The sequence below is a fragment of the Rhinolophus sinicus genome, chromosome 8, assembly GCF_057876585.1.
Source record: "Rhinolophus sinicus isolate RSI-liver-muscle chromosome 8, RSI-T2T, whole genome shotgun sequence".
In the NCBI taxonomy this organism is placed as follows: domain Eukaryota; kingdom Metazoa; phylum Chordata; class Mammalia; order Chiroptera; family Rhinolophidae; genus Rhinolophus; species Rhinolophus sinicus.
In genome coordinates this window covers 82,488,662-82,513,717 of record NC_142508.1, presented here as the reverse complement: position 1 = coordinate 82,513,717, position 25,056 = coordinate 82,488,662, and the positions used below count along the sequence as shown (strand labels likewise).

The 25,056-nt window shown below is 42.4% G+C and overlaps 2 long non-coding RNA genes across 2 annotated transcripts; one reads left to right on the top strand and one right to left on the bottom strand.

Moving 5' to 3' along the window:
• Positions 1-220: 220 nt before the first annotated feature.
• On the top strand, positions 221-25,003 carry LOC148757613 (uncharacterized). Its single transcript, XR_016022154.1, has 3 exons — positions 221-693; positions 2,557-2,645; positions 24,454-25,003. It is a non-coding gene; the product is annotated as an uncharacterized LOC148757613 (long non-coding RNA).
• LOC148757614 (uncharacterized) lies at positions 16,957-20,405 on the bottom strand. Its single transcript, XR_016022153.1, has 2 exons — positions 18,486-20,405; positions 16,957-17,480 (listed from the first exon to the last, which is right to left on the bottom strand). It is a non-coding gene; the product is annotated as an uncharacterized LOC148757614 (long non-coding RNA).
• Positions 25,004-25,056: the final 53 nt, after the last annotated feature.

Here is a 25,056-nt window from a genome sequence, read left to right as displayed (position 1 = left end):
CATAAACCTCATACCCAAACAGCATCCCCAACCCAACCCCCAACCATGAAACCAAATCCAAATGCTGATAGCACAAGAAAAAAAATGAGAAACAAAAACTCATAGACAAACAATACTTTAATATTTACCACAGGGTAAGGGGGGTGGGGGGTGGGAGATGAGAGTAAGGGGGATAAAATATATGGTGATGGAAGGAGAACTGACTCTGGGTGGTGAACACACAGTGGGATTTACAGATGATGTAATACAGAATTATACACCTGAAATCTATATAATTTTACTAACAATTGTCACCCCCAGTAAATTTTTTTAAAAAAACACTCAAAAAAACAAAAAACCCGCACACCCTAACCCTAAACCCAACATCTAAACCTACCCCTGAACTGTAATTTTTAACACTAACCCTAACCTTAGACATAAACCGTAAACTTTCACCCTATCCCTAACCTTAATCTCACGAGATAGGAGCTCAAGAGCCCAGCGTGAGAGCCACGGACCATATTCACGCGAGAGCCAGGAGAGCGAGAGACGCCAGGATATTTACCCGCGACTGGAGGTGTAGTTTGTTTAGAGAGCTTTGCTTAGCTCGGTGTTTGCCGTGGAGACACTGCTACTCTGGGGACGGCATCGACTGCCGTCTATACCTGCTTCTTTCAGTATTTCCCAGAGAAACACTGGACAAGGGAAGAGAAGGTAAGGACCTTGCTGTGCTGCTGAGTCGCTGAAGGGGGTGTTGAGCCCCGGCGGACAGAGCGGAGGCCGGGCTGGGTGTGGAGCCAGGGCTGGTGTTTGTTATGTGAAGCGAGATAGGCTTTAGGGTCATTGTTCTACGAGCGGCTGTTTACTGTTTTCACTGCCATTCGTGTAGGTTTTATTTTAAGCTCCATTTTGCTTCCTTGATGTATGTGGTTTATGTCAATTCCACTGTGTTGCTTATGATTTTTTGTCTTTTCTCGAGTGACCTGGATGAGTCCATTAAAACTCCTACTGTGTCTGCTGACACATTTCTAGTTACTCACGTCACCTGAGGCCCAACGGCTGCTGATGTAGTCTTCACACATTGCCTTTTAATAAAACGGTGATTGCAACAGGGGTGAACAGCTTCACCTCCTTGAGTGAACTTGGATATGCATAGGGCCTGGACTCTATTAAATGCATGTCTTTCTGCTTTCATGGTCCGGTTTTGACATTGTTGTGTAGAATTGTAATTTACTTTCCATTAATTTCAAACGTGAAAACTTTGAATAGCATTACAGGTACTATGTCTGCACTCAAATTATGCAGCTGCATAGCATCTGTTGATACACAAAAGTTTTTAAAATTGAGGAAATAGCATTTGTCCATTATTTATTACTTCTGCTTTGGTGTCAGATTACAGAAACCATGGTCAAGTCCTAGGTCAGACATTCATCACGATGTTTTCTTTTAGCTTTCTTAATCTAATCTCATACATGTAAGACTTTGATCTATCTCAAGTCAGTATTTTATGGTGTAAGTTAAGGGCACCATTTGATTCCTACACCTGGGGATACTCCATTGCCCATCACCATTTTTTTGAGATGACTCTTTACCTAAATGAATGGTTTCCTCCTATGACAAATGACTGAAGATGGATGCATTGATTTTTGAGGTCTTCATTCGGTTGCATTCTATGTCTCTAGAAATGCATCACATCGTGATATTTCTGTCAGTGAGACTGGACATATCACCGTGACCACAGAAAACTATAATGGTGCAGAAAATCTGTCACCTGGAGATGTCCTAGCTGTCCTAATGTACCACAAGGCATCATTCACGCATTCGTGGTGATGCTCATATAAATACTACAGTGCTGCCTGTCATCTAAAGAATGTACTTAATGTGAAAGTGTACATATTTGGAGTTAGCAATTTGGAGAGATGTGTGAAACGGGAAAAGTGATGGGAGATTGGAAGTTCCAGGCCCCACATACATTCATAGGGCCTCACCCCTCCAGGATAGTAAATGTGGCACAGAAAATGATACAGTTAAATTACACAAGGGCAAATCGTGACTGGCTTCACATAGGTTGTTGAGTGGTCTGTGATCTTTCTGTGATGCTCCTGTAAAAACAGTGAACCAAATGCAGGGGGTAGGAAGCATTGGTTATTCTACTTTGTCTTCAAAAATGATGAACTTTAGACATCGATATCTATGCATAGAATGGCTGCTTCTACTATTTTTCTTGGTAACTGTCGTGCACTTACAGTCTTGGCAATTCAATGGGGCTTTGACCTTACTGGGATAACTGATGTGCCCTTCAATAAGTGAAAAGTTTTTCACAATATATCTTAGTCACATTTTTAACGTAAAAGGTGCATCATCTGCAGCTTTAAGTCAAAAGGTAGAAAAAGGGGCATCTGCATTATAATGTTTTAGGTTCACTATTCTGCAGTTTTTACCATTCTCTAAACGCATGAAACTAATAAAAAATTCTCTTTGTATTTAACAAAGCAGACGTCAGTTTTAACTCTTAGCTCAGAGAATATCCAAACCTGTTTGGAGGGAACTTGGTAAACCTCTGTATCTACCCTGCAGGTACTACGTCTTCGAAGACGAGGTGGAACGTGCTTTTGTACCTGCTTTACTTCAGTATCTCTTCAGGAACTGTGGAAAAGAAGAAAAAGGTAAGGAGAATCTTCCTGTGTATATAGTCTGCTGAGAGGTGGGGAAAAGCTTATCTGTTATCTTAAAACGACGCATAGAAAGAAATTGGTGTGAAAAATCATGGTTTTTTTGGTGGTATCAGTAAGTATTCAGTGCTGATTTTTTTGCATGTGGCTGTCCAGTGTTAATAGTGCCGTTTATGTGAGTTCAGTCATGGGCTCCTTTATGCTCTATGATCTATGTCTTTGGTTTTATGCCAGTGCCACGCTGTTTTTGCTACTATACTTCGTGGTCTAGTGATCTGGAACACTGAAAATAAAACTCTGATTATGTCTACCGCATCCCAGGTCACCCACGTCACCCGAGGCACAGTGGCTACTGATACAGTCTCCCGACAGTGCCTCTAATTAGCTTCACCTCTTTGGGAGAGTTGGGTCTGCATAGGTCTTATCCCCTCTGACAGACTTGGATGTGTTCTGCTTTTCTGGCATAGTATTGATGTGGTTGTTTCAAATAGATTACTATGCAGTTATTACAAAGTTATGGAAAACTTTCTATAGCACTAGATTCTTTCTGTGCTCAGATTTCAGGATTCGGTCCCTAGTCGGGCTCTGCATCTGATATCCGGGGTTCAAGACTGGTTGGGTCCAGCTTCAAGTCTGGGCCCGTGTGTGTGAGATATGTACAGCTCTGGCTCCAAGGTTTGATGTCTGCAACCTAGTATCCGTGGTCCGGCATCACATGTGAGGCTCTGGCGGTTGGTGTCCGGCATCCGTGGTGTCTAGCTTGTGTTCTGGCTTTGAGACTGGCTCAGATTGGGGTCCGGTTCTACTCTGCGACATCGGATCGATGTCCCGGGGTCTGTTGTCCAGCGTTGGAAAAATGGTTAGGTACCCAGTACAGATTCGGGAACACAGGATGTGTGTCCCGAATCTAGCATTGGCAGCAGGTGTCTGTCAAACTATGATCGTTTACCATGATTCAATGTCAAAAGGAATCCCCAAATTGGGGTTGTGGTGAAGATGGAAATTGTATTCAGTGCAAATAGCTCTATTGTGATACAGCATTGCTGTGAGAATAGCATAGCTGTGGAGCGGCTCAGTAGTGTTACAGCTCAATTATGCATCATCGGAGCCCTAAGTAGAAGAGACCCTGAGGTGAGTTCCCTCTCTGGCTAGACACTTCTACTCTACGTTCCTCCATGAGCTCCGGCGTTGTCTGGTCCTGTCTGCTTTGCCCCTGAGAGACATCGTTCATATGCAGTGCACTGTGGGAGGCAGGCGGTTTCCTGCCAGACCCTCCCTGAAGTGTGGTTTGTGTAAAAACCGTGTGTGAAAATGGCTGCTGGGCTAACTTTTTAACAATTTGAGGCGTTAGCCGGCCTTGACACTTAAGGAGATGTCTTCTTTCTCAGAGCTTACGTCTGTGTTCTTTTTGCATGTGAGGGGCACGGGTAAATGAAACATGGCTGCCAGAGTCTCCTGAGAGCAATTAGGCAACAGAAACATAGCTGTCAGAATCTCGGGACAGCAGAATTTCACACTAGAAACTTGTCCTCTGAAATATCCCAAGAGCACTTCCGTGTGAAAAATATGGCCACCAAAATCTCCCGAGAGCACTTTCGCTTGTAAAATATGGCGCCGAAATCTCACGATAAATATGGCCGAGATCTCCCAAGAGCACTTTCGCTTGAAAATATGGCGCCGAACTCTCGCGATAAATATGGCCGCCGAGATCTCCCAACAGCACTTTCGTGGGAAAATATGGCGCCGAACTCTCGCGATAAATATGGCCGCCGAGATCTCCCGACAGCACTTTCGTGGGAAAATATGGCGCCGAAATCTCGTGATAAATATGGCCACCGAGATCTCCCGACAGCACTTTCGGGGAAAATATGGCGCCGAAATCTCGCGATAAATATGGCCGCCGAGATTTCCCGACAGCACTTTCGCGGGAAAATATGGCGCCGAAATCTCGCGATAAATATGGCCGCCGAGATTTCCCGACAGCACTTTCGCGGAAAACATGGTGCCGAAATCTCGCGATAAATATGGCCGCCGAGATTTCCCGACAGTATTTTCGTGGGAAAATATGGCGCCGAAATCTCGTGATAAATATGGCCGCCGAGATTTCCCGACAGCACTTTCGCAGGAAAATATGGCGCCGAAACCTCGCGATAAATATGGCTGCTGAGATTTCCCGACAGCACTTCCGCATTAAAATATGGCTGCCGAAATCTCGCCACAAACACAGCCGCCGGTATCTCCCAACAGCACTTACGCGTGAAAAATATGGCCGCCAAAATCGCGCAAGAGCAGAGGTTCGCGCGTGAAACATGGCCACTGGAGTCACGGGAGAACAGCAGTTTGCACAATAAACATGGTCGTGGGAATCTCATGAGAGCAGAGGGTCACACCAGAGCTGGGGCCGCTAGAGAATCAGAAGAGAGGCCTCTGCCGTGACAGACGCCATGATGCCTTTCGTGTCCTGCAGTGGTATCTTCTGTGAGGGAACTGGTTTTTTCACTGTATCTATCCTGGACGCTCTCCGGCTGGGACACGACGTGGGATTTCCTTCTGTACCTGCTTTACCTCTCTGTCTCCCCGGGAGGCATGAACAAGAGCCAAAGGTAAGGAGACTATGCCGACTCTGCGGTTCGTGGGAGGTGTGTTGGCCAGTGTTGGCCACTAGAGGGCCCAGCACTGAAAAGACATAGTAGTGAAAATTGTTGGTTTTTATTTCTGGCGTAAAATAGCGTTCAGTGCTGTTGTTTTGCATACAGCTGTCCCATATTCCCAGTGTCGTTTCTGCTGCTTCAAATTTGGCTGGATTCTGCTCCACTGATCTCCGTGTTTGATTTTATGCCAATACCACCCTGTTTTGGTTAATATAGGTGGTTTTTGGAATAGTAATATGGAAAACTGGAATTAGAAATCTTGCTGTCTCCCAAAGCCCAGATCATCCACGTTACCCAAGGCGCTAATACGGTCTCCCCACAGTGACTCTTACGCCAAGGGCAGTTAGCTTCACCTCTTTTGGAGAACTGGGTCTGCGTAGGGCTTGTGCTGTGTAATAAACTGGGATGTCTTTTCCACTATTTCGGTGTGGTGTTGACATGGTTGTTTAGAATTATTACTTTCCAGTGATTTCAAAACCATAGCCATTCTACTGTGTGTGAAAGGGGTATCGTATTGTGATTTCAATTTTCATTTACACGAGTAATAATGTTTAACATCTGTTTGAGTGTGTTTTTGCCCATTGGTGTTTTCTATGGGGAAGGGTGTGTTCAAGTCTATTGTCAGCCATAAAAAAATAAACTGATAAATACCCTAACTACAGAGATGAACTTTTGTGGTATAAGTGCCTGAAAATTAGTTCAGTTTTGTTTTACTGTAATGTAACTGTTGGGCATTAAGCTTTTGGTTGCTGAGGCACCAACTTTAAACCATCCATCTGAAATATACTTGCACAGGTACACAGTCACAGAGAGAGCCAGGCTGCCTCACCCATAAACTTCCCCTTTAAAAAAGCCCAAGTTGACCTAAATTTCTGCCTGCTAGAGTGACCCAATAAAGAGTGAATCTCTGAAACCCAAGGTACTCCCAACATCTGCCCCTACAAAGGCAGAAACGCAGGTCTGCACATGCACTCCCTCTATACCCAGGACCTTACCGTGTGGCCAGGGACAGTCAGACCTTCCACGGGCCGTAAATTATAAACCTTGTTTTTTTCCCCCACTCATAGTTTCCTGATAGTTGTTGCTGAGGTCATTCTTACAATCATAATAATAACAAGGGCGGGTCCGGCCACATTGCTTCAGGTCAGGGAAATATCTACAGCGGCTCACGACAAGTGACAAGGACCCCAGGCATCCATAGGCAATAGCATCGTGACAGACCAGCTCAGACCAACGCAAAACAACCTTGACAGAACGCTAAATGACAGCCAGATAGAAAAGGCCACCGATAGAATGCTTCTCTTTATATGGGTTTATACAGATGTCCAGATTAAGTACACTCCTAAAAATACAAAGTAGAGTAATGGTACCTAGGGGATAGGGGAAGGAATGGAGTCACTGTGAATGGCGACAGGGTTTCATTTTGGAGTGATGATAATGTTCTGGAATTTCACAGTGGTGAGATTTGCACAACTGTGTGAATACCGGGGTCCCCTAGATCCATGTTTTCTCACTTTCCGTGGTCAACTTTGGTCCAAAATTATTACATGGAAAATTCCACTAAAAAAATTTTAAGTTTTAAAATGCAGTGTTCTGAGAAGCATGATGACATCCAGTGACATTACGTACTTTTTCACCCAGGATGTAAATCATGCCTTTCTCCAGCGTACACACGCTATATATTTTCCCTGCGTATTAGTCACCTGGGTTATCAGGTGGACTGCAGCGGTACTGCAGTGCTTTTGTTCCAGTGACCCTCGTTTTACTTAATTATGGCTCCAAAGTACAACAATAGTGATGCTGGCAATTCTGACACACCAAAGAAAAGCCATAAAGTTCTTCCTTTAAGTGAATATATAGGTATGGTTCAGTACTATCTGAGGTTTCAGGCATCCATTGGGGGTCTGTAAATGTATCATCCATAATTAAATGGGAACGATTATGCTGAAAGTGAAACAATGATACACTTTAAAATGATGAATTGTATGGAATATAGATATTATACTTCACGAACTCTCCTAAAAAGAGAGCAATTTTTTAACCTCAAAGATTTTGAGTAATTTGATAGTTTTTCAACAGTCATCTCATCAAGATTTACAACATTTCCATTGCCCTAGAAGACAATCTTTTAAATGCCAGGCTTAATAGAAACTAGCTGGAGTCTCATGGTATCTTCTGCATTCAATCTACATCTTGTACTTGTGGAAATGCCTAAAGGAAATATGGACACGCCCAAGTATGTCATTGAAAAAGGACAGGTAGTTTAATATACTTATCCAGTAACTGTGGATATTGCTCTTAGACAGTAAAAACTGAACAAGGGATCATTTACTAGCAATGTACAGTCTGAGATCATACAGATGTTGACCTTAAACAAAAGGTCAACTAGATATTCCTTCGACAACCAAAAAAAAGGTTTATTTGGGGGAAAAGGGAGAATTCCCACCCAGGACATGCAGCCGTGGACAGCCGTGCTGCCAGTCCCCAACAGAAAAGCAGAGATTCTTTTCTAGGAGTTTGGAGAGCTGTGATAACTAAGGGGCTCTTCCTGTAGGGCTTTGTCATCCGTGTAGCAGTGAGAGCTCCCCCTACATGCCCTCCCCATTCCAGTCTTGGGCGAGGGTCTGTATTTTTTTTACACAGGCAAACTTTTTTTGCTGTATTATATTACAATCCATTGGTCTAACGTGCACTTTAAATCGTAGTTTCGTGCATGATTTTGTAACATCATGCACTGGTTATTTCAAAAAACTATGGGTTCGATGACCTATGCAGATCTCACGAATGTGAACACATTTCATTTTACATCAATAATCATATTCATCACTATCATCAGTCTTAAGTACTTGGAAGCTGTGACATTCACAGTGGCAGATACAACTTTTCCAAAATTCTGTTTTTCATTTGAAGCTCAGTTTTATATTGACAAGAAACGCTGTTATTTATTTTGCATGAATTTTCCTTCATGCAAAGTTGAGCTTCCAAATCTTATGATCACACAAGTGCTCTTTCTGGGGACAATTTAAATACAAATTGTAGAATATTTGTTACATAGATATTATAAGACAGGTAATCAAAAGTTGAGATCGTATAAAATTATTTTTTAATGCTCCATTAAGGACATTCTGAAGTGAAATATGTCACATTTCTTAAAACTGTGAATGTGGTCATGAAGAATAACAACATAGCTACTGATTAATCAACTCTAGTACCATTTGCTTGATGCATAATGAGTGGCAATAGTTTTACTGACTATAGTTTTTGCAAATCAAGGGAAATAATGCAAATAATCGGTGGAAATCCAACAAATATGTTAAATCTGGGATTATCAGTGATAACTGTAAAATTCTTTCGTCTTTTCTGTATGTGTGAAATTTTTCATAATAACACATTGGGGGAGAAATATAGTAGACAGCAGGACAGATGTGGACTATGATCTATTGTTTGCCAAGTCCTGGTGAATTACCCTAGGCCAATACATCACTGTCTCGTTCTTAAAGCATTACGGTGAGCCGTGACAAGTAGTAGGTCAAAACACTTCTTATTCTTCTTCAAAGTGGTCTCGGTTATTTTAATTCCTTTGGTCTTGCATGATATTTTAGACTCTGATTACCCACTTCGACATATACCACCCTTTATGTATATTGTGATGTCTGTTAGGATGTATCTCCATGTGCCAAGCACGGTGTCTTCATTATCCAAGGACTATCCTCTCCCCTTCCTCTTTGCTAAAAGATGACTGTGTCTTTACTTATTGGTTGGTGGTAAATATATGACACCTCCCCATTTGTGATTCACTGGATGAAGGTTGATGTCGTCATTGATTCATTCAACACTTGAGAAATATTTCTCAAATGCCTGGTATGAGCCTGCCACGATTACTAGGCACAGAAGATACATCGGTAACTAATGTTCCTTGTGATAAATTCATTGAGGCGTGGAACACAATAAATGATATAAATATTGATTTTTTTAAAGGTAACAAGTACTCTGGAAAAACTAGAAATAACCAAGTAAAGGGGATTGACAGTGCCAGTGGAGTAGCTGCAATGTTAAATAAAGCAGTGCCTTAGTTTCCTAGGCCTGCTGTAACAAGTACCACATAGTGTGGACTTAAAAAAAAATGTATTGTGTCACAGTTCTGGAGACTATATGCCCATAATCAGGGTGTTGGTAGCATTGGTTCCTTCTGAGGGCTGTGAGCGAAGGATGTGTTATAGGCCTGTCTCCTTCACTCGTAGACCTGTCTTCTATCTGTGTCTTCACATCATCTTTACTCTATGTGTGTCTGTGTCCACATTTCTCCTTTTTTAAAAAATAAGAACAGAGGTATCGGATTGGTGATCTAATGACCTCACTTTACCTTGATGACCTCTGTAAAGACCCTTTCTCCAAAAAAGGCCGCATTCTGGGCCTGGGGGATATAACTTCCGAGCGTGACTTTTGGGAGGACACAATTCAATGCTTAACAGACAGTCAGGATAGAATTCATTTATTTATAAGGTGATACATACTAAATCTAATCTTTTTCCATAGGACTGTGTGATTGAGTGAACTTTATCACTAAAAATATCTAAACTGTAATTGCTGATGGACGTAACCAAAAGCGGTTGGTCTTTCAAACTGTTCGAAGCCCAAAATCTGTGGAATCTCTATTCCCTTGCCATCCATCTCTTAAATTCATCTCATTCTTGGAATAACTTGCCAACTGCAACCAATAGCTGTTTTATACACCATTACTTTGTTTTTGCTTGATTCCTATACAGCTGCTGAGACACTAGCAACATAGTTAGTTTGGAACTGGGCTAAGGACAAAGTTAACTAAATCAATTTCTTTCATTGCCTGCCAATGAACAGGAAAGCCAGTGCCATGGGTTTCATCAGTGTGTGCTTAATGAAGGGATGAATGTTAAGATACATTGACCCCCCATGTGCCTATAGCTTTGGACACTGTGATGCTGGGGTTTTTTAATTCGTCAGGGCTTTCCCATTCCTCTTAGTAAATTGCCAAGATCCTTAGCCAGACGTGGCAGCAAGGAGTTTCATAAAATAGTTCAGCCTCTGGATTATGGAGCCAAAGTGATCTGGGTGTGAACCCTGGCCCCAACATTTCTTATTGTGCAACCTGGCCCAGATCACTTTGAGCTTATGAAGTGGAAGTTAGTACATATGAGCAGATTTACCGTGAAATTTAAACGAGATGGTGCGTGTAACTCACATGCCACAAGATGTTTGAAACATTACTTTCTTCCCTTCAAATTCTAATTTCAACTTAGTAGCCGTTGCATTTTAAGTTATTATGTCATCAACACAATGACGGAGGGAGACGGAACAGTATTCGAGGGAGCTCTGAGTGGTTTTTCAGAGAGAATTGTTATTCGCCCAAGAGAATAACGATGGTAGGGCATATTTACTTTTTCAGTTAGAATAGCTGATTTTATAAGATGCTATGCCATGTGCCAGGCATTGTAGTATTGAGACCAGCCACACACTAGCCAGTTATTTTGTCATTGAAGCTTCGCCATTACTAGCTGTTTGCATTTGGGCAAATTACTTAAAAATTCCAAACTCTAGTTCACTTAACTAGAGGGGGGAGAATATTATGTTCCTCGTACGGTTATAGATAGAAATAACGCAGTAAAGGGCTCAGCAGACGGGGCACCTCACAGTCCGGTGTCTGTAGTTTTTAAAATAAGCAATGATGAGTACAACTTGTTGTGAGCATTCACTTGGAGCTGAAGATTTGTTTCCCAAAAATCCCTGTTTTTCTGAGTATTTCTTAAAATCGGCTTTACTGAGGGTACAATTTACAGAGAGCAAACTGGGTCCATTTAAAGTGTTAGCAAATGAATAGTCACGGAACCACCACCATCAACAGACAGATCGCTCCCAGTGGCTCCATGGTGGTCCTGTTTGCAGTCCGTTGCTCTCCCACCCCCAGCCGCAGACAACCAGGGACTTACCTGTTGTCATTAGACATTATCTGTTTTAGAATGGCATATACGGGAGTCACAGAGTGTGTACTCTTGTGTGTCTCACTTCTTTTACTTAGAATGCTTTTCACATTTAACCATGCAGTTTAGTGGTCATTAGTTTGTCACATTTTATTGCTGAGTAGAATTCCATTATGTGGCTATACCCCGATTTGTTTATCCAGTCACGTGTTGTGAATTATTATACGTGACATCTGTTCTTTACATGGACATAGGGTTTCAATTCGATAAATGGACTTGATGAATCATATAACTGTACGTTTAGCATTTTAAAGACATGCCAAACTGTTTTCCATAGAGGCTGCACTGTTTCATAATCCCCTCAGCCAAGGATGAGGTTTCTATTCGCTCCAGTACTCATCAATTATTACACTTTTTATCTTAGTTCTGTTACTGGCTGTGAAGTACTAGCTCCTTATCTTTTCATTTGCATTTCCGTAGTGACTAATGAATGCTGAGCCTCTTTACATGGGTTTAATGGACAGTCAGTCCTATGTATTTTTTTAAGTGAAGCATCTGGTAACATATTTTTATTGTGGGTTTTTTTTGTTGTTGTTGTTGTTGTTTTTTTTTGGTTTGTCTTACTACATAACTTATGAGTTATAAGGGAGAAATTTTATACTTCTCAGTGTACAGACCATCCTCATTTTGTTACATTTATCTAAGTGTCTCATGTTTTTGTATTACCCAGAAAGCCCAGCTAATGGTGGAAGTAAGGTTCGGTGGATTAGGAAAAGGCCTGACCTGAAGCCCAGAATGACTGCTGCTTTTACTGTAACCAAAGCAACTGGGAAACCAGGGGCTCACAAGGCGGTGGATCAGCCCAGGAATGTTAACAGTGTAAGGGGAGGTGTTTCCAAAATGCCAGTATTTCCAAAAGCCACACCTATGACTTGTGCCAAGTAAGGCCAACTCTGAGACATGCTGACCTCTCACACTTGGGGCTCAGTGCTAGTCCTGTAACCGCAACACAGCAACTTTCAGCAGGAGGCTGCCTTAGGTCTGGGTCAGATTTTGCTTCCAGAAAAGCATCTTGGGTGCCAGTGGGCCCAGAGGGGCTGGTGCTGAGTCTGCACATGCAGTGGCTGAATGAACTCAAACAAGGATTGGCACACACACAAGCCACCACCAAACACTGATGACCACAGAACAGCAGCAGGGTTGTGCCACATGGCTCTTGAGACCTTAGTCTCTGTGAATTAAATCCCATCCCATACTCAGGGAGAGAAGGACTAGAATCCAGGCCTTCTGACAACCAGAATAGCCAGTAGTCTCATTGGAACTCGTGGGAACTCATGTATGTTATATGTGAGAGAGAACAAGCTCCTGGGTTGACCTAATTATTTCCAAAGGAAGTATACTACGGGGGGTGGGGGGGGCCTGGTTGGGCCCAAAGTCCAACCCCTCCTCTGATCACCAGCCTGGTCTCTTGTCAGTCACGGGGGGAAAAAATATTTTTAGTTACTTAGCCCAGAGTGGCTCCTTTTCTAATGGTCACTTCTTCATGTGAGACTGCAGGAGTTCTGAGAGAGGGAACTCCAGCATTAGGCCTCTGGAATTGGTGTCACTCATTGTTCTGATGATGACACTTAAAACTCACATGAGTGAACATATTAAAAATAATGGTAAAACTTCTTTAAATAAAGTTGTACTTGAGGCTTATTGCTATTAGACAAGACTAATATTTATACTCATATTTTTCCATCTATTGAGCAGATAGTTTACTGGATAGTGGAATTGGAATAGAAAGATACTGAGAAAATTGTCTGCATACATTATTCTTATTGCTCAACTGGTAACTCAAACTTTGAGTCTAATCTCCTTCCAGGCATCATCTCAGAAAAACGTGGTCAGAGCAGGAAAAAATGCTTACAGACCCAGTTATGCAGAAACTCTACAGCTAGGAGTGCAATCTGAGGAACTGATGTTAAATGTGTGGACAGTGTTAGCATATTCATTGCAGAGAAACAGTTGAAGTCAACCTAGATGTAACGGGAGGAAGTCTATAAATACGACATATACGTGAGATGGCATATACGCAACCATTTACAATCACGTGTACACAGAATATTTATGCAGTGGGAAATAATCTTGATGTATGTGAAATTTCTTAAAAATGTAGTAACGGTCTTGGATAAATGTCAAGGAACACAACACCGAGCAACACTAAATCACAAACAAATAGAAAATCTGAATAGACCTGTAACAAATAAGGAGATTGAATCCCTAATCAAAAATCAAACAGAGTAGTACATACAGAAAGGGCTTTGGGAAATGGGGAGAGGTCTACAAACATAAGCTTTTATTGCAGAACACTTAGAATTGTGTCTATAGGTTTACCCAAATTACTTAATGTCTGAATGACTAAATAAGTCTTTTCAACATATGATTGGTAGAAAAGGGAATGGTGAAGATACTGAGGAGTCACCCTCCCAATGTCACAGGGGCTCCTCTGCCGGTTCATGCTCTTCTAAGTTTGCGGCACTTCAGTGTGTGAGCAACTTGGGGAAATAGGAGTTTAATTTTTAAATGACCTGAATAGCACCTTCTCCATATTAGACACACAAATGGTCAACAGGCACACTAAAATGTTAAACATCATTAGTCATGATGAAAATACAAATTAAAACCACAATGTGAAACCCCTTCACGTGAAACAGAATGGCTATAATTGAGAAAAATAAAACAAATGGCAGCAACAATGTGGAGAAATTAGAACACTTAAATATTCCTTCTGAACATGTAAAATGGTGGCCTGAGTGTACTATAGTTGGGAATTTCTAACCCGTAAAAAAATTCCCATGTGGTACAAGTCCACTTCTAGAAGTAGACCCCCCAAAATTGAAAACAGATGTTCAAACAAACACTGATACATGAATCCACGGCAGCGCTGTTCACAACAGCAGAGGCCTAAACAATCCAATGTCCATCTTAATCAGCAGTGAAAACTAAGTAAATAATTGTGTAGCTATACCAGGATTCCTTAGATTGATATAATTATGGACATATTAATAATTTCCAGAAACATGTATCCCCATAACACACACAAAAATTTTAATATACCAGAAGACATATTTAGTAATACACCAATATATTTAGTTCCTCTACAATAAATACCAAAAAGTTGATAAATCTATTTTCAGTAATCAGTGTTTCATTATTTTATCCTATTTGGAAATAGTCCAGACGTTAAATGCATATCCATCATTAATTTAGATAGCAAAACTGTTAAGTTTCAAATTACCAAAACCTTTTCAGTGCTTATGTAGAATATAATTATCGCTAAAAAGTTTACATATTTTTTATTTTCATTGTATCTGTCTCACATATTAGTTGAAAATTTTAGATGTCAAAATCAATTATTACCGAAGCTATTTTCTTGACACATTTTGTAACACAGATAACAAACTTATTTTCAGAAACACAGTTAAAATATAAATATTTTATGTTACTGACTTTCACAGATATGACTATGTGATAAACACAAACTAAAACCAGCTTTACTATCAAATATTTCACCACGTCATCTGATCCTGAAAAGCATTTGGGTCAGTTTGTATTTTATTTCTTAATTTATGTAAGCATTTAATTTCTTCAAACCGATCAAATATTACACTAGTAACACCATCCACAGATACAAAACATCTTACCACACACAAACTGGTTTCACACAGGGATCACAAATTAACAGAATTAGTAATAACTTTAGAGAACGCACAAGATGGTTCACCAAGAAAACAGCTGGTTGTCACAAGAACTCTGTAACACAATTTCAATGTAGAAGTTTTTACCATTCCGGGATCCATCGTCTGTACAAGGACAGTGAGGACTAAATAGTGAGACAACCAACCAGCCTCCTTACAGCTCCGGCCAGGAAGCCAGAGGCCCCTCCACAGAGAATACAGAGGAAGCAGCCCTCCCAGAGCCAAAGGGTCACCCCCAAAGACAGTCAGAAAGTACAGACCTTCGTCACCCAGGAGGTCAGGATGGAGGTGTGGACAGGGTGTCTCCGGTCTCCCACAAAATGGGAGGCACCTCCAGCCCCAATCCCACTAAATCGTGGTTTCCGGGAGGTGCTACTAGACTGGGATCTGTCCAGCTCTAACGGGTGAGGAAGGCTGGGGAGACAGATGCCCCTTATGGGCAGAGGCCCCTCAGGACACACTCCCCTGGGAGCTGGCACAGCCAGGCAGAGGCCCACTGGGAACCCCAGCTTATCTCACTGGCCACCAGGTGCAACGGAGTAAGTGCACCTGGCCGATGGTGGGGACGCCGGTCTGGACAGAACCGCTTAACTCCCCAGCCTGTGGGGCCGGCTCCAACGACAGGCTTACGGGAGCCTGTGCCTGTGTTCCGTCCCCGTGGTAGTGACTTCTTAGGACAAACGACATGCAAGACACAGATATAAGAAAAAACGAACACCTCTGGGAGGAAAGAATATAGAGTCTCTAGGTGCAAGAAGTTAGCTGCACAAGTATTTCTTTCTGACGATCTAAATTCAGAAAAGAGACAAAAGCCTCGCACCCCTTCTAACTTGTACCCAACACCACAGACAGAGACCAGGAATTATGATACATGCGCACCTAGAATTCACATCACCATGAAACTTCCAAATACAGCGAGGAGAAATCAGGTAAATATGACATTTAGACAAGGGTAGGAGTGGACTCTTAGATTTTAGATGTAAAAATGGGAGATTTAGAGGTAATTCAGGAAAAGCTGAACACACGTGGCAGGTGCATTTGGTGAGGCTCCTGCATGGACTCTTCCTGTCTACTGCTAAGGGGATTGCGGTCAGGGTTTATTTGTGCTTCACAGTCTTTAAGGAGGCAGGAAAAGGGGAGTCAGGCTGGAAGAGGGAGGCTTGTATTGTTAAAAATGCCCCTTTTGCAATTTATTTTCCTCGGCTCGGCTCTCTGGCCTCAGACAGTTGTGGGCTGTGTTTACATTTCTGATCTGCTCGGCAGAGGACCTGGGGGAGATGCTGAGACTCTAATTTGTATCAGACTGAAAAAGCCGCCTCAATTTTGGTCAAGTTCCTGATCAGTTATTACATTCCTTAAAACTTGTTCCAACATACCGATTCTCGTAATATTAGATCGAAATACAGTTTTTAAAAATTTGCACATCTCTTGATTTTCCCTTCTGCTTTTTTTAAACCTAATGTTGACATTAGCATTTTTAAGACCCAACAAGCTGAAGAACTAATTCAAAAGTTAAATCTCCTTGAATTCGTTTGTATTAAACATGTGGTCTTCCTCTTAGGTTCCAATAAAACAGCTGTTTGCCATGAAAATTCTCCAACGCAGTTTCAAAATTTGAAGTTTTTCCAATTCAAAGCAACTGTGGTATGACCATTGATGATAGGATTTTAATAGCTCCTAAAACCAAAAAGCCCTTTTACTAACTTAACCAAGGAAGCCAAAGGCTTTCTGTCCCTGTGGTATTTTCTTTCTTTTTTTTTTTTTTTTTAATTAGAGCTTATAGGAGTGACAATTTTCAGTACAGTTACATAGGTTTCAGGTGTACAATTCTGTATTACATCATTTATAAATCACATTGTGTGTTCACCACCCAGAGTCAGTTCTCCTTCCATCACCATATATTTGATCCCCTTTACCCTCATCTACCACCCCCCTCTCCCCTTGGTATTTTCTTTCGATTACAAACGGCACAAGACACAGACACAGAAAAAAATGACCACTTCTGAGAGGAAAGGATCAATAAAGAAAACCTGAGTCGCTACTCCCGAGAAGCCAGCTTCACAAACATTTTTTCTTGCCAATCTACATGTAGAAAAGAGAAAAAGGACACGCAGCACTTCTAAATTCTCCCCAACCCCACAGAAATAGACCAGGAAACATGACAGGGTGAACAAAAACACCGCTTACCTCTGCCTGCAGATGAGATGTCCATGAGCTCCCAGCTGCAGAGTTTCCAGGCGCTGTAATCCAGCCAGTAATTCTCCTCCCAGGCTCCCCAATACTGTGGGGCTTTAACAAAATTCTTTTGCTCTCATCTTGTGTGTTAGAGAAGATCAGGTCCTTGTATCTATCACCACAGGAAGGCATTCCAGGACATAGGAACAATGCATCGTGAGCAAAGGAAAGCAGGCCAAGGATTTAATAAAAGGAAGAAAATATATTCCCAATATGCAGGAGTGCACAAGACCACGAGGAGAGTGACTGCACCGGAACAAAGAAAAGTTAGGATTATATCTGAATGAGGGCGGGAAATATTCAAGGGTGGAGTCACAGGTGATCTGTGGGCGTTTCTAGGGCGTTCCCAGGGCCTGTCTTTGTTGATGCCTCCTTCCCACCCGGAGGAGGGATTCCCTTACAGGAACTGTGAAAGGGGTGGAGAATTTTCCCGCCTGTAATGCTAATACTGTTATAGCCAATTACAATTAGCTGTAGCTGTAGCATTTCTTAGGAATTTTTCCCTGCCTGGAATTCTGATAGTGTTATAATACATCACAATTAGCTGTAGCTGCACTTTCTCTTAAGAATCATTGCATTGCACTTCTGTTTTCTTTGTTTCCTCTCACATCTTCCTTCCTTTCCTCCCCCCTCTCCCTGTGGCCCTGTGCTCTCTGCCTATGGTAATAAGTTTTTCTACCTGAGCTAATCATAAAATTAATACAATCAGATTAAGATAAAATAGAATTTTAACACATGCGCATGTGGAATTCACATACGTGTAAAAATTCCACAGGCAGTGAGTTCAGATTGGGTGCTTGGCAGGTAATTTAGGGACAGTGGCACACAGTCATAGAAGGTACATTGTTGTTAGGCAACCCAGAACATAATGGGACATGGGGGAAGGGTGGTCAGCAGGCTCCACTGGGCGTCTTCCCGCCTTATGCTAAGGAGTTTATGCCAAGGGTCCCTCCCTAAACCAGGTCTTTCCATCTGAATGGCTTAGACAGGAAGGGGGGGGGGGGGTCAAAGGCTGTTTTGGAGTCTTTTGTTCCCTAACAAGGAGCTTAAAGTCAATGTGCACAAAGACAAAACTTTTGGTCCTCTTCATTCCCACCTTTGTAACTTTAATACAAGTTTCACATCCAGAAGTTAAATTGGTAGATTGTTCCATATTTCATTGATCTAATCATTCAATCCGGAGAATAAGTTAGTTAAATTGTTGGATCTTATTTCATGATGCAGTGATGTAGATACAATCCCAAATTTCACCTTTTAGTAACTACCCTGCTTAGGTGACTTGCTCAGGTGGAGGAAAGGAACAAACTGTCTTCTACCCTCAAGGTTTTTTCTGGCTGCTCTAATAATCAAACAGACATGAGACAGATTAGCCAAGAGAAAATAAGCCGCTTTAATACATACACATGGGAACCCCGCACACAGGAGAGAGTGAGAGACCCCACGTACAGGATTGGTAGGGAATTAGAAAGGGAACCTATGTAGCTAAGACATGCCAAGCTAGGAATGAAGTAAGGTCCCTTGGGGGCTTGAAAGTGTCACTGCAGAGGGGTGACAAGAGGAAATGTTTCATAAATATCTTGAACCTAGTCAGACAGACAGATGTTGACAGACACTAAAGGAGGTCAGACAGGGGCAGAAATAGAGAAAGAATGTTGGGTGTGGGGTGCTGAGCTGCTACCAGCCCAAGGTCGCTGTGTGAGTGACCTGTGGGTTTGGGATCTCTCGGGGTGTCCTTGGCTGCCTCTGCACTGTTTTCCCAGTTCTTCCATATATGCCTTTAGGCCTTCACGAGACTGAAGTTCCCACACCAGGCCAGCACTCTGGACCTGAGAGTGGCCCCAGCCTTGGATGAGACCCCTTATGCCAGGGAAAAGCTGAGTGACTCTACCCCAACCCACCGGACAGGCCCAGCTACCACAGCTGTGCAGGGGGGAGCCTGTTCCAGCAAAGCTGCCCCAGGAGCCTGGTGTTCAGCTCCCCCTGCAGATGCTGCACCTGGAGTGGAGTCCCCAAGGCCCCTTCAGCCCCAGTGCACAGGCCAAACCCTGGGATCCCACCACAGCCTGCCTCCCCTGCCAGGAATGCTAATAGTGTTTTAACCCACTCCAATTAGCTGTAGCTGCACCATTTCTTAGGAATAATCTCATCTCCTCTCTTTTCCTTCTTTTGCCTCACGTCTTCATTCCTTTCCTCCCCTCTCTCCCCGAGGCACTGTTCGCTCTGCCTATGGTAACAACTTCTTCTAGCTGAGCTAATCATCAAATGAACAAAATGAGATTGATGACATACATCAAATTTTAATATATGTGCATGAGGAATTCACATACTCGTGAAGATTGGGTGCTTTGCAGGTAATTTAGGAAGAATGGCACACTCATGGAAGGTAAATTGTTGCAACTCAGAAAATAATGGGATACGGGGGAAGGGTGGTCAGCAGTATCCACTGGGTGTCTTCCCGCCTTATGCTAAGGAGTTTACGCCAAGTTTCCCTTCCTAAACCAGGTTTTTCCATCTGAATCTCTTAGGCAAGAAATGGGGGGGGGGGGGGTCAAAGGTTCTTTCTGAGTCTTGTTTCTTAACAACCAGCTTTAAATCAATGGTCCCAAAGGCAAGTTTTAGTCCTCTTCTTACCAACCTTTGAAACTTTATGAAAGTTTCACATCCAGAAGTTCAATTGGTAAATTGTTCTGTATTTCATTGATCTAATCACTCAGTCCTAACGATGGAGGAATATTTTCCTGTGATTCCCCAATTGGTGTAGATGATGTTGGATCTGCCGGCAGTTTCTGGGTGTAGGCCGGGATCGTGTCTCGTGAGACCCAAGAATGGAAACACGGAACCAGGAGAGGTAAAGAGTTTTAAAAAGAGGATAGTTTATTAAAAGCAAAGAGTCAGAGCTCCCAAGCAGGAGGCGGTCCCAAATGGGGGTGGCCCCATGAAGGAGGCAAAAGCCCTTACTTTTATATCTTCCCTTGCCTGTTTGGGGAAGGGGAGCTGTTTGAAGAAGGGAACTGGCACCTTCTAATGCCTTCTAATCTAATTTCTCTACCATGTTTGTGCTGCTTGCCCATCCTAAAGGAATTAGGAAAGTAATCCACTCTTATGTATCAGATCTGTTCCGTTTGTCAGGCCAAAAAGAATTTTATGAGTAATCTAAAGGCCTTGTTATATTACGTCCTGGAGTGAAGGAGTGATTTCAAAACCTGGAGTTTTAGGATTATGGCTGTCTTTTGTTTATTCCACCAGGGACCTCCCTGTCTACCTAGGGATGCTAGCTAACCTGTATCACTAATAAGTTAGTTTATAAAGTAATTGTTGAATCTTATTTTATGATGCAGTGATATAGATCTACTCCCAAATCTCACCTTTTGTTAACTATCTGATTACTTGCTTATGTGAAGGAGAAAGAAACTTTCCTCTACCATCAAGTTCCTTTTGGCTGCTCTGATAATCACATAGACATGAGACAGATTGGCAAGAGAAAATAAGCAGATTTAATACATACATAGGGGACCACCACACACAGGAGAGAGTCAGAGACCCCAGGTACAGGAAAGGTGGGCAGATAGAAATGGTAAATAAGGCATCCGGAGCTAGGGATAAGATAAGGTTCCTTAGGGGCTTCATAGTGTCACTGCAGGGGGGTGTGACAGAGCAGATGTTTCAAGAATATCTTGAACCTAGTCAAAGACAGATGCTGACAGAGACCGAAGGAGGTCAGACAGGGACAGAAATAGAAGCACAGTGTGGGGTGTGGGGTGCTGAGCTGCTGCCAGCCCACAGTTGCCGACTGAGTGCGTGGCCTGTGGATTTGGGATCTCTTGGGGTGTCCTTGGCTGACTCTGCACCGTTTTCCCAGGTCTTTCATATATGCCTTTAGTTCCCTGCTTCCCCAGCTGTCCCAGGGGGCTGCAGTCTGGACCCTGCAGGACTCTCTGTAGTCTCTCTGAAACATGGCCCGATTGGGACACACACAAAAGAGGCCTCACCTCTCCCTGTCCTAGAGCTTAACAGATGACAACCCCCCTCCACCCCCACCCTGGCGGTTAGGGTTAGGTTCCTGAGCTTAGGAGATCCCTCTGTCCCAGTTACATGCTTTAGATAATTACCCTGAAACTTACGCTTGCTTACTACTCACTGTGCCCTGTGCTAGCCGATTACAATCTTTAAGGCCTAGCATTCTTTCAAGGTCACTGCTCCTGGGTTGGTGAACACGTTGGAGAGCCACGTCGCCAAAGGGAAGCCTGCATCCAGACCCCCAGAACCATCACATAGCTTCTGGAGGAACGCCCAGATTTCCCCATAAATACGACAGGCTGGTCTGAGAATGTTAAGGCAGTTTTTGGAGGTTTTAACCCGCTGCCTTCTCAGGCCACCGGTGCTCTGATAATAAATGCTTATTCTGTGACCCAACAACTCCTGTGTCGGTCTATTGGCTGAGCGATGCAGGCAGCACGAGCCCCGGACTCGTTTGCCTCCGGTTTCAGTTTCTGGAGACACAGATGGGACAGCCTCGGGGCTCCTCCGGTAAGTCTCGGGGGCTGCCTGGGACTGGGCAGATTCCTTGGTGCAGGACCGACCTCTGCTGAGATATTTTGATGGAGGTAGGGTTTGTGCCAGGGCCTGCCCGTCATGGACGCCTTTTCTGCACATTTGGGATAGAATAAGCGTTGGCTCTGTTTCCTGCCTCTAATTTCTGGTTTGGAAATCGGGGTGGCTCTGGCATGCGCAGCCAGAGGACTTTACACTCAACATCTGCGGCTCCTCTTTGAAGGCCATCTGGGGGTCACACTGACCCATTGGCGTCAATAGGTGAGGTTGCAACATCCAGCAAGGCGTAATACCCCCACCAGTAAGGGGCTCTGGTTGCAGGCTTCCTCTGGTCTGGGAAGCATGCCTGTGGTCTGCACTGTGAAAGCCACCACGCTTGGTTTCAGTCTTTGGGCATTGGGTGGCCTTAGGGCCACACTTGGTTTTCAGTATTCGCTCACTAGCTGATTGTCTGATGGTCAACGGACCATGTATATGGATTAAGACGATGTCGCATCCCAATTTGGTGCCTGGCCAGGTTTTGGTTTTGGTATTCGGATCCAAAGTTAGTTTTTCTGGTTTTCGTCTGTCTGATTCAGGAAATACTTGGATCTGTGTGTGTGTGTGTGTGTGTGTGTGTGAGTGTATATCAAGTGTAGCTGTATTTGTGCAAGCTCAAATATGGGATCTAAGGTTTCAATCCCAGCTGGGAGCCCATTGGGTAAAATATTAGGACATTCGCAAAAGTACAGCTATAAGCCAATGACCAAAAAGAAATTAATGTTCTATTACAGTGCTGTTTGGCCAATGTATACATTAGATTCTGGAGAATGCTGGTTGCTCGATAGTTCATTAAATTACACTATTTTGCAATTGGAATTGTTCCGTTAGAGATCTGAGAAACAGGGTGAAATTTCTTATGTATGCCTTTATGATAGACTCTGAAAAGAATGGAACTAAACTGATAGTTCAGCAAAAAGGGGACTCCACCCATTTCCTAATCCACTAATGAACAGGAATGCTGAGGCTGAGGTAACGGAAGCAAAAAAAGACACTTTTAAAACCAAGTGGCTAATTCTCAAGCCAGACCTCCCACCCTTTGTTCCAGCATCTTTGAAATTTTAAGGGTAACTGTAAGATCTTAGGACCTCTCTGCAATTGTTAATGATTCTGTTCATATGTATATTATCTGTGATATGTGTGTTTGTACGTTTTATATATAATGTTTTTGCCTCCAGATGTATTGCCAGTTTGTAATTGATTGGCTTAAAAAAAAAGATTAAGCACTTATAAATTTAAATACTAAAAACTAACTAGAGTACTTGATACTAAAATATTTGATACTAAGACTAGTTTAACTTTTAGTTAGATATGTTTTTGTTTTTTTTTAGGTTAACATTAAATATGGTATCTTTTGCCTGGGTTTACAAAAATAAATTCATGTTATCTCAGTCACAAAATTTGTCCACAAATAGCTTGGGTAATAATTACCTTTGAAATCTCCTAAACTTAAGAACTAATAAAATGTTAACAGATAAAACTTTTCAGTAGTAATAGAGTGTGCATGCTTGGACGAGGTTTCTCAGCATCTGTTGGTAACTTAAGATTTCAGTTTTAGGCGACTGGTTGGCTCAGTGGTTGGAGTGCAGTGCTCATAGCAACAAGGTCGCTGGTTTGATTCCCCCGTGGGCCAGTGAGCTGCGTCCTCCACAACTGGATTGAAAGCAGTGACTTGACCTGGAGCTGAGCTGCGCCCTCCACAACTACATTGAAAATGACTTGACTTGTAGCGATGGGTCTTGAAAAAAAACACTGTTCTCCAATATTCCTCAACTGAAAAAAAAAACAGAAAAAAAAAAAAAAAACCACCTATAAATAAAAAGATTTCAGTTTTACTAACTTGTGTTAAATGATAAAAAGTACTGAATATCTAGGTATTTCAAAATAACAAAATGCTGAAATATTAATTATCGGATGAGTCTGAGTTCACCTATTTTTTGGTTTCTTGTCACAGGATATCTGAAAGCTAACTTACGATGTCAGTAAATGTGTTTTTTAATTTCCTTTAAAATATAATTTTTAAAAATTGGTAGATATATTGCTAACAAAAACCTATATACTTCTAAAGGTTACAAAATGTGTTTATGGATTTGCTAATGGAAATGTTGAATACTTGCTTTTAGTTGTCAGTAAAAATTAAGGCTCTGAAGGTTATGGATTTTCATTAATATGTAAGGAAATGATGTATGTTTCCAAAAAATGCATAAGGTATAAAAATATATTTTTGAAGGAAAAGAAAGGAGTTTGTCCTAAGTATGATTATTTCAGAATAAATAAGAGGACGCAAACCAAGAGGGACTGGGAAAATTATAGAAGGTTTGTGAAGAAAAATTTTGAAGACATTTTATATATGGTTAAACTAAATGTGACTTAAATAAATTTAAGTATCAAAAGTAAGACAGTACAAAATTAGTTAAGTTTTCTCTCTCTGCTAAATAAAACAAAGTTTGTTAGACTAGTGGTCTGCTACTGATATTATAGTAAAGTTTTCTGTCTGAAAAGCGAAGATTTTCTGTATCATCAAAATAATTTTCTATGTTTATATTCTTAATTAGATCTTCAATTACTCAGGAAAATTAAATCTAAGAACTGACTTTTGCTAATAGTTATGCAAACTTGTGTATTTCAGGACTGCTGGAGTTCACGTGTTCTCCTCGGTGTCACATGTAGGCCAATATAAGGAAGCTTGTTTTCCTAACCTGGCAAGGTAATACAATGGTTCTGGTCCACTGTTACATTCCTGATACAGGCTCACATCCTAAAAGAAGGACAGGGGATTTGTTTATTTGTCTTTAACAACCACGACAGGGAAAAGGAGGAAAGAAAGGAACACTGACACTGTAGATGAGGCCAGAGGCAGGCCACATTTTTGGCTGCAGTTAATAGACAGGCCAAGGCCAGGGCCACCTCCGGGCCACCCCGGCAGCCCCAGAAAGGAAAAGGAGCCTGCTTTGGACATGGAAGCCCAGGCCACTGGGGTAAGGCGTGTTTGAATCCTGCAAAGCAGCCATTCCCACTGTGCAAACTGAAGGGCACTGGAGGAGGGATTGTCCGCTGTTCTGAAGGGAGCAGGGACCAACTCCTTCCTTACGAATGGCTGTAATTGACTGAGGGACCTAAAGTGCCCAGTGGCTCCCAGGAAGAAAGAGCTCATGCTCGTCACAGAGGAGGAAATGCGGGTGACCCTTGCTGTGGCAGGTAAGCCTGTTAATTCCCTGGTTGATATGGGAGT